The sequence below is a fragment of the Squalius cephalus genome (assembly GCF_949319135.1).
Source record: "Squalius cephalus genome assembly, chromosome: 14".
In the NCBI taxonomy this organism is placed as follows: domain Eukaryota; kingdom Metazoa; phylum Chordata; class Actinopteri; order Cypriniformes; family Leuciscidae; genus Squalius; species Squalius cephalus.
The window spans coordinates 11,602,324-11,612,726 of record NC_137135.1 but is presented as its reverse complement, the minus strand read 5'-3'; the positions used below and the strand labels follow the sequence as shown (position 1 = coordinate 11,612,726).

The 10,403-nt window shown below is 41.3% G+C and overlaps 1 long non-coding RNA gene across 1 annotated transcript; it reads right to left on the bottom strand.

Annotated features, from left to right (window-relative positions):
* Positions 1 to 4,717: 4,717 nt before the first annotated feature.
* Positions 4,718 to 7,375, bottom strand: LOC307171086. The gene is made up of 5 exons (XR_013823490.1): positions 6,956 to 7,375; positions 6,715 to 6,849; positions 6,141 to 6,280; positions 5,077 to 5,183; positions 4,718 to 4,844 (listed from the first exon to the last, which is right to left on the bottom strand). It is a non-coding gene; the product is annotated as an uncharacterized lncRNA (long non-coding RNA).
* Between the last annotated feature and the right edge of the window lie 3,028 nt (positions 7,376 to 10,403).

Below are 10,403 nucleotides of genomic sequence, written 5' to 3'. Positions count from 1 at the left end.
GGCGGCGTTGTGAAGAGGAGGCGGTGGGCGGAGGCTTAGGCTGTGAACTCTGAGCAGACGGTTTCGCACGGCCTGCTGCAGAGCTGGAGCGCTTCGGGAGGAAGTGCTTCATGGCCTGGGTCGCTTTCTGTACCTCAGCAAACCTGTCGGGGAAGTCTTTGACCGAGGTTCCGAAGAGGCCGGCAAGGGAAAGCGGCGCGTCGAGGAACGCGGTGCGCTCCGACTCAGACATGTCCGAGAGCGTTAGCCAGAGATGTCTCTCAGACATGGTGAGCGAGGCCATGCTCCGTCCTATGGCCTGTGCCGCAGACTTGGTAGCGCGGAGAGCGAGGTCTGTAGCGCTCCTCAGGTCTGGCACGCAGATTGCGTCAGGTCCTTTCTCGTCCAGCTTGCGGAGATCAGCCTGGTAAATCTGGAGCGTGGCCATGGTGTGCAACGCTGACGCGGCCTGCCCGGCGGCGGAGAAAGCGCGGCGGAGCAGGGATGACGTCGTGCGGCAGGCTTTTGAGGGCAGCGCCATCTTAGCACGCCGTCCAGCGGAGGGCGGGCATAAGTGCTCTGCAATAGCCTCTTCGACCGGCGGCAGGGAGTGGTATCCTCTGTTCTTGGCGTCGTCGACAGCGGAGAACGCCAGAGAAACAGAAGATCGTGTCCTGGCCGAAAAAGGGGAGCTCCAAGACTTAGCGACTTCTTCGTGAAGCTCAGGAAGAAAGGGCGCTGGCTTGGATGCAGGCGAAGTGTGCTCCCCGGGCAGGAAGTAGCCGTCCAGCCGGGTGTGAGCGGGCTGCCCAGGCGTAATCCAATCGAGGCTGAGGCTCGCCGTGGCCTGAGTGAGTACGCGTATGAGCTCCGCCTCAATGCTCGCTCTCTTTCCCGTCGAAGCACGGGCAGGGGGCGCGAGATCCTCAGAGCTCGCCCAGCCTTCACTGCCTGATGCCAGGAGAGAGCAGGAATCCCCTTCTCGCAGCATCGCGTCAATCTCATCTGCGTCGTCGACAGAAGCGGCGGCAGACCGCGGCCATTGTCCGTCAGGAAGCGAAACTGATGAAGCCGGTGAAGCAGGCGGGCGCACCTGCGAGCTTGGGCGGCTGGGAGAAGGTTCCAGGATTCGTTGAGCGCGGCACTTTTTACGGCGCGGCACTACAGCAGGTGTGGGCGCAGTCTCGTTGAAAAATGCCAAGCAAGTCCTCAGAGTCGCTATGGGCAACAGCTCGCAGTGAGGGCAGCCGCCATCAGTGAGCGCGTGAGCTGCGTGTTCTTCACCCAGGCAGAAAACGCAAATCACGTGGCGGTCCCCGTCGCTGAGTATGGCTCTGCACGAGCCGCAGGAAGGCATCTTAAAAAAGACGCGAGCTCTTTTAGTCAGTGTGTGTTGCGCCGGCGAACACACACACAGTGCAGAGAAAAAGGATATAGGCGCCGGATAGCGCAGCAGGAATGCGATGAAGGCGGCGCGGCCAGCAGCTTCTTGACTTGTCCCGCTGAGATGCTTCTTCAAACAGCGCGGCTTCTTCTCGGATCCAGCGATGTGAGTTGCTTCGCTGAAGGATAAAAAATCAGAGATATGAGATATTCGGCGGGACGTGACGCAGAGGGCGCGAAGCGCCCTCATTGGGTATGACGTCACTCTAGGTCTCGCTCGATAGGCTCAAGCAGTTGCCAGCAGACCAGCCAATAGGCGCGCAAGCTGTCTCGCCTATGCCTGTATGCTGCAGCAACGAGTTTTACATTAATACAAAATTAAAGGATAATTTTTTGGCTTCAGTATTCTCGTGGAAAAGGATTTTCCCCTAGCGTATTCTATGCAGTATGAGAGAATCTCTCGTAAGAGAACATGCGATCGCATAATCGCGTTTTTCTGGAGGGACTGAAAAATACAATGCATTAAAATGCAAGAGGGGTTAATGCAATGCTTTTTTTTTTTTTTAAGTAGTGCAATTCAACAAGCTTTTTTGTTTCAAAAACATTTGTCATTATTTTACTTTCATAGTAGTGTCTAATAAATGATGTGTAGTGTTTATACATTGACTGATGTGTGTATAATCTGAAAGCATTATTTGAATTTGAGCACAGATAAAATGGTTTTGAGGCGATTGTTTGATTTTGCCAGAAGAGTCAGATGTTCCCTGAATGTAGTTTGAAGATTAGGTTTTATGTTTAAGGTTTTGAGAAAGTGAGTGATGGGTTTTGATTAATGTGTTTCTGAAATTCAGAAAACTGTAATAACAGCTTTGGTGCAGTCAATGTGACATATTTACCTAACAATTAGCAAAATGTGCCACACATTTGAAGGCCAGACATAAATTATTAGAAAAACTTCAATTAAAGGCTGGTGTCTTTTGTAAAGATTATTTTCACATTTATGTATCAGATGCTTGTATTCAAAGCAAATTAAATTGCTTTTGCTTTCCATGGGAATCAAACCAATGACCTTGGCATGGTCTGTGTCATGCTCCACAGTTTGAACCACAGGATATGCAGAGATACAACACTATTTGATTTCCCAAATTATAATTCTTCTGACAACAGGAATAATAGTAGCTATTTCCTCTTCATTGCCTCTTTGCGTCTGGACAGGTCACATTTCTTGATACCAAACAGGTGTTTTTGACATGTTGATGTGGGCTGCCATGAGTGCCAAATTTGACTTTGTTTACCAGTATGATTCAGACCATGTTTATAACCTGTGTTTACAACCAGGTTTATAACCACAGTGGCCAGATGTGGCAGTAAGACTCAGATTCATGTTATTGGCTGCAAGTCAGTGAAATGCATCTGCCTATGGCAAGACACAACTGTTGCTTTGGCATGAACAAGAAGAGAGCAAAAAAACATTGGCCAGCAAATGAATTAAGGAAGTGTTTTTACTGAACACCTCTGTGTTTAGTAGCTCAAGTGTCATAGATGGACATGGTTAATGACATACTTGCAGTCATATCTTACATTGTATACAGTGGTTGCAAAAAGTATTTGGATGCTTTAGGCATTCTTAAAATTGAATGAAATCTGTTCAAATAAATTACAAAAATATCAAAGTGCCATTGTTTTCTATGGCTTGGAAAGGGCAAGTTCTGAAATAAATAACAGCAAGTACTTGCAGATGCCCCCTTGTTTTTCGTTGGTAAACATAGTGATATCTGTATTTCCAGCACTATAGTTAATTTTATATTGATTTGTATTGGTCAGTGCAGAGTTGCTCTTATAATTTGCAAACTTTGCTTCAACTTGAATTGTTTTGTTGAATTTGGAACATGCATCATTTCAAGTGAATGATTTCTTCCTTTAAAATAAAAGAATGGATTAATGCCAGCTCCAACTTTGCACAATCCAGTAGATGAAATATTTTAGACGACTAGGCCCATAATCTTGGCACACTAGCAATTTTCAGCTCTCTTAGTCTAGATCTACCTTCAGCCAGGTCACTAGCAGATTGGAGTCATTGTTGTAATGGAGTTGATGCATTAGTTTATAGCACCAATGCATTGAGTGATCCATCATGTTTGTCACTAGACTGATTACTGAGTTTGCTTGTGCCTCCTGGAGGATCAGTCCCCTTCCCAAGAGGTAAAAATTTACCATAATCATCTTTTGTTAGACCAGATATATGGAGAGTTCAGACTAATGGCTGTCCACCAAAACGATTTTGCCCATTAATGTAGAATTGTGCTAATGCTCCAAATGGTGACAAGAGTTGCCTGCTACCTTCAATTTGGAAAAGTAAAGGACAGATACCCAAAAACCCTAGAGGAAAAATATGTGCTCTTAGACAAACAGTGCTGTTTGCCTTCTACTCATTTACAGGGACAGGACTGACCCATTTACAGTACATCTCCCATTCAAACCTGTATCTCGAAAAGCCTCTAGAATTTCTCAGACTTGAGTAGGAACTATATTTTCTATGTGCAGAATGAGTTATAGACAGAGAAAACCATGAGCATAAAAAAAAAAATCGTTCTAATCTTTTGAACAGCTAAAGTTCATCTATTTATTTATTTGATGCCATTAATATAAAATACACCATCTTCAGCAGTTGATTTTTAACACTTGATTGAAAAAAATAAAAATAAAAAAAATAATTTGTAGGCTCTTTAATAAGTTAGAAATACAGTCGAATACATTACCTGAATAAGTTGAATTAGAGATAATATATTAATAAAACAAAATAATAATAATAATAATTTTACAAGGTTTACATACCTGAAGAAAGACAAATCTATTAGCTTTTCCATTCAGCTCAATGCCAGTTGCTCACCCAGGAACCTCATAGTCCCTCAAAGTGTGTCTCAATCAGGGGTGCATTTCCCAAACAATGACGTAACTCGCTGCTTAACTACCATGGTGCGATGCATTGTTGAAGAAATCATCTAGCTAGTCACGACTGTTTCCCGAAACCGTATTGTTGCAAAGTAGTCGTTCAACCACGTTGGTTTATGACGTCACGCACGTGGTGGAGTAATGGTGCGTTCAAGTCGTCTCATATACACTGTAAAAAATGCTGGGTTAAAAATAACTCAACTTGGGTTGTTTTATAACTCAGCCGCTGGTTAACTATTGCACCAGCCCAGCAGTAGTTAATTTGACCCAGCAAGATGGGTCGGTCATATTTAACCCAGCAGATGAGTTAAATATTCTACCCAAATGCTGGGTCAAACTAATTAAAATTATGGGTTGATTTAACTACATACTTTGGTTAAATAGTGTACCCAAATGTTGGGTCAATTTAATTACAATTATGGGTTGATTTAACTACATATTAGTTATATAGTGTACCCAAATGCTGGGTCAAATTAATTACAATTCTGGGTTGATTCAACTACATACTTGTTATAAAGTGTACCCAAATTCTGGGTAAAATTAACCCAAATGCCAGATTAATTCTAACACATTACAGTACAATTTATGAAAATAAATTGCAATAGACTACCCATAGCTATAAAACTGTTAAACTACAAACTTAGAACAGAATACATGCTAGATTTATGCATATATTATGCAATAAACACTTAAACAATACAAAAACAAAACAACAATGGAATCTCTGAATTCTTTTTTATTATAACATTAATTAATTGCAACAATATAGTGGAACTGGTGCAGTTCATATAAAAAATATAGTGGAACTGGTGCAGTGGAGATTTGCATGCCTTGGCCTCATGAAGGTACTCCACCATGTTTATTCCAGGCTAAAAAAGAAAGAATACAAGAGAGCGAGAGTTAGAGAGTGCAAGTGAGTAAGGACCAAATGTCTACCGACTACTATAGTATAATTAAAATATAGACATTGTGAGGACCATTTTCCTGGTCCTCACTAGAGAAATTGTTTTATGATAAAGTCTAGTTAACTTTACAATTTGGAAAAGATTCGGTGCATTTATAATTCAAAAAGTTGAACTGTAATAGTCTACATCTCATTGCACATAAAATATTTTTTGATTAAGTCTTAGAGCATATAGCTCACATTACAGAAAACAATTAAAAAAAAACGATTCAGACCTCAATTGACCTAAAAAGCCATAAATTGATTAATGATATATCATTACAATAAACTCAGAAAACGAATGTGGCCCACCTATCTGACTATCCTGTCTGGCCAATGGGCAGCGGGGTTAGGTGGTCAGATAGATGGGCCGCAAATGCTTTGTAGATTTAGAAGACTTCTTTAGAGTCAACCTCAGAGTCAGATCCAAATTGGTTAAAATACAACAGTGGGGCAATTCCGCGCAAAACTGTCACATCCATAACACCAACACAATGCAATGGTATTTAGTTGGCGTTATGGATGTGACATTTTTGCGTGGAATTGCCCAGTGTCAACTTTCTGATAATTATGTTAATTTCTGCACTCAATACTTTGTTGGTGCCTGTTTTAGAACAAATTACTGCATCAGTGAGGTGTGGTACAGAGGTTACCAGCCTGTGGCACTGCTGAGGTGTTCTAGAAGCCCAGGATGCTTTCATAGTGACCAACTTAAGCTTATAGAACAGCCATTTTCCGAATACTGTCAGGCTATATTTGATGCCTGTCCCCAAAAGTATAGTAAAAAAATACCTGGATATGCATGTGTGCATCACAGTCTTGAGCTCAGATATGTTGATAAAATGAATAAAGTTTCCCCCTTTAGATGTACTTGAGGACTTACAGGCTTATGGTCGATGAAGGCCAAGCTGCATTCCTGAATGGTGTGGCAAACCACTTTCGCACCGTGGCCATGGCCAACTCTCCAAGTTGTAGGTGGAAGCAAGGCTGGCAGCTGCCTCAGGGCGAGTTCCCCAACACCATCTGTAAGACATAGGTGTCAATACAATGTGGAATGGCATACCTGTGATTTCACAATCCCCGCAATATCGTCGCATAAATATCCTGCATATTCCATCGCATTTTTTAAGAAAACGTGCCACATAATCAAGGATTTTTGCCTGCAACAATCACAAAAAAACTCTGCGTTTTTCTGGAGGGACTGGTTAATGTTATTAGTTACACCGGTACCGCTGTGTTGACTCTGCTGTGAAAACTTGCCATTTTTTGTACCCAATTAGCATAAAGAGGCTGACGGATTTATTTAACTATTCCTATGATGATATCACTCACTATTCTCTATTCACTAAGTCACTATTCTGCCCAAAATTATGTGAAAAGTTTTTGGTCAAAAAACTTTAAAAATGTTGGAAAGAGGAATGCTAATATATTAATATATTATATTACGAATATATTACCTGGTGTTAATCCATTCAGGGGCAATGTCAGCTCTGTCTTGCCAGGTACAGGATCTTCTCAGCATAGATGGGTAGCCATGTTTCAAACAACTTTGATGCAGCATCCCAATGCAGGACAAGAAAGTTCTGTGCAATCTATAAAATGGAAAACACATTTTTAAAATTAATTCAATGTAGCACACTAATAAAACGTTTTAAACAATGCATCCTCATATTCAAAATCATATTTCCCTATACCTACCATGCCTTTGGTCATCAGGCGAGGGAACTCTTCGAGGATCTGATCGATGGTCCAATTGTAGTCCCTAATCCACTTGGCCCTGTAGACTGCCGTGTTCTGCATGTAACGTTAGGTCTCTATCTGGCTGAGGGGCTGAGAATTGTTTCTCAACCATTATTTAAGCTGTGACGCATGTTCGTCTGATATGGTACATTCTGTAAAAAAGAACAAAGTTGTCAGTCACTGAAATATGATTGTTTTGCTTCATCAAATAATTATTCCGTTTAATAATTACCTGGTATGAGAGCCCTTGCAAGAGCGCCATCAACTTAAGTTATACAAAATATAGAGAAAACAGCCCTCCCTCTCTACAATTCATATGACAAATTGCATAAAGTTACATGTAAATTGTCTATGTTTTCACTGCACAATAATATTTGTGGCTGCTCACTGCATAGGGCACAGAAATATATTATATATTTCTTAATGTTACAGGCCCCGCGCAGAAGGCCAAGTAACGTTAGAGAGACAGTTCTGCAAAATAAGTGCATCCGATCTTTATATGTATAACTTAAACCAAACACAAATAAAAGTAAACTCATAATCAACACTATAACCTTGTAACTGGAGTCTTGAATCGAATTAAACGCATTTCACAATAACCTCGTGTGTTACAGCGTTCACAAAATGGCGGACAGTCTGCATAGACCTATATTCAACATATTCACAACCCCGAACGTCATTAACGTTACCCGAAATATCTGCGGTATGAACATATACATTTACATTACAGTGCATATTATCAAGTTGTTGTAACAATAGTACCTGCAAAATAACAGGACAAATTGATGAAACAGGAGACACCGCGTCACGTCGCACCAAATCCTCAGAAGATGTGAGGGGGCGCAGGCGCGCACAGAGTCCTCCTTTCAGTTTTCAAAATTGTCCCGGTTTCTCACCACAAAATACTATATTCTTACACTAATCCCATAATGATTTACTTTCAAGTCCCACATCTCCGCATAAATAAAAATAAACTTTTGCTTAATGTATAATACCTTACAAAAATGTAATTCAGACCAAAGCAGGCCCGTGCTGATAACGGCTAAATGGCTAACGTTAGCTACGTTGTTAGCCAAACCAACCAACTAGCCTCGACATCGACAATATATAGTAATTTAATAGGTAACGCAACACAGACAATGTGAATTAGACATGTAGTGTACACATACCTTTTATTATTTGTTTGCCTCGCTGGATGATCAGTCAGGTTCTCTGCTGTGACGAGCGCTCGGTGTGGGTGTGTGGACTCTGGTGACGATATGATGACGTTCGAAGCACAAACAACCCACGTGCTGGGTCAAACGATATAATGTTGGGTTGATGGATTTTGACTCAACATATGAGTTGCACAAAATAACCCAACTTCCATATAAATAACCCATAATGGGTAAAGAATTTCATAACCCAGCGGTTGGGTAGATTAAATAACCCAGCATTTTAAAAAAAATACCCAACTTCCATATAAATAACCCATAATGGGTAAAGAATTTCATAACCCAGCGGTTGGGTAGATTAAATAACCCAGCATTTTAAAAAAAATACCCAACTTCCATATAAATAACCCATAATGGGTAAAGAATTTCATAACCCAGCGGTTGGGTAGATTAAATAACCCAGCATTTTTTAGAGTGTAGATCGTAATTATGAGTTGAACGCACTTGAATGCCACCACAATGTCGTAAATACCAGTGGGGAGCTGGGGATTTTCTTTAACGGTGCTCTAAGCGATGTCACACGTTTTTTAGGCCAAACCTTTTTTTTGTCACATACAGCAAACATCTCCTCACTATCCGCTAGCTGCCTGTCCCCTGAACACACTGTAAAAAAAACACAGTCTCTGTAGACAGCCCAGGCACCACAAACGAAAGAAAAACAAACTGGCCCAGCCTGGACCACAAAACATACCAAACAGTGTTCCAGCCAATAACCGACGTGCACATGAAGGGGGGTGTGGGGAAGTGGAGGAGAGAGAAGCATAAAGAGGGAAGTTAGCTAGAGAAGAGATGTCCTAGACCAGGGGTTCCCAAACTTTTCCATGACAAGGCCCCCCAAATACCACTAGGTTCTGGCCAAGGCCCCCCTTTTGCAGGATGTGTTATTGAACCCATCGACAATACTACGGCAAATGTAGAAATAAATAAATAAAACATCTAGGTGAACATCAGATTATGTGATGGTGTTTGATACCAGCCAATCAGAAAGATTATAGAGATGCACCGATTACAATTTTCTTGGCTGAATCCGATTTTTCATTGAATTTGACCTGCCGATACAGATTTTAGCCGAATCCGATTTCATTTTTTCTAACCACTTTACAGTGCACACAAATATTTATTTTCTATATATATTTTTTTATAAAACACCATATACTTTTACCCAAACTGGATAATAAAAACAAGTTTAAATGGGTAAATTTTCTATAAATATTTTTGAGTCTTCATTTTCTTTTCTGACATAGCCTACTCCAGTTCTTGTTAAAACACACTAGACATGCAAAGTATGTGCATTTTAGGCACTTTTTGTGTGAAATCATATTTATTTTGTCCATCAAAAGTGTGATTTCACTTTAATTGAGCGTGAGCAGCGCAGCAAAAATAGACTCGGCGCCAAAACCCTCTGCTTCACTACTGCTCGCGCGCTGCTCCTGCTCGCAGTGTGAATGCACTCATTGAACATGCACACCGAAAAAATACGCGCTGCTCACGAGCCGCTCGCGCTTGCGGTCTGAAACAGACGTAATTCACGAGGTTTCCTACATGTGCTTCCGTTTGCACGTGTAATGCTGATGTTGCACGATGTTAATCATGCGGCGCCCAAGTGCATTTGACCGGCATAAAATCCGATCGCATATGTCAGACTGATCGGCTGGTCGCCGGTCATGGCCGATCACGTGAAAATCGGCCAATTCCGGTCACCAGCCGATCAATCCATGCATCTCTAAAAGATTAGCATTAAAAGTATAATGTTCAGATAGGCCATGCAACAAATTATTATAATGCTATTTCATAACAATACTCATAATAATATAAATATTTTTAAGTTTTTTTCTTTTTTTTTTTCTTCCAACTTGCTGCGGCCCCCACTTTGAAAACCCAGGTCCTAGACAACAACAACGACTAACGTTAAAAATTTATATTCTTTTGATATGGCTGACACACCAAACAGACAACATTCCGATGAACAAATAACAAAAAATAGGGAAAAAGAGAAGGAATGTGCGAAGTCCCGAATTAACATCGGAAAACCGTTCAAAAGGTGGCGAGAACTCCGCCGGCAGAAGGGCTTCCAATCCGACATTCAGGTGGCTCTGTTTTTTCAGCATCCTTACAATAATACCATTCATTTTTGATCAGATTACATTTGTTATCAGACAAAAAAAAAAAAGGATTATTACTTTTATTCAATA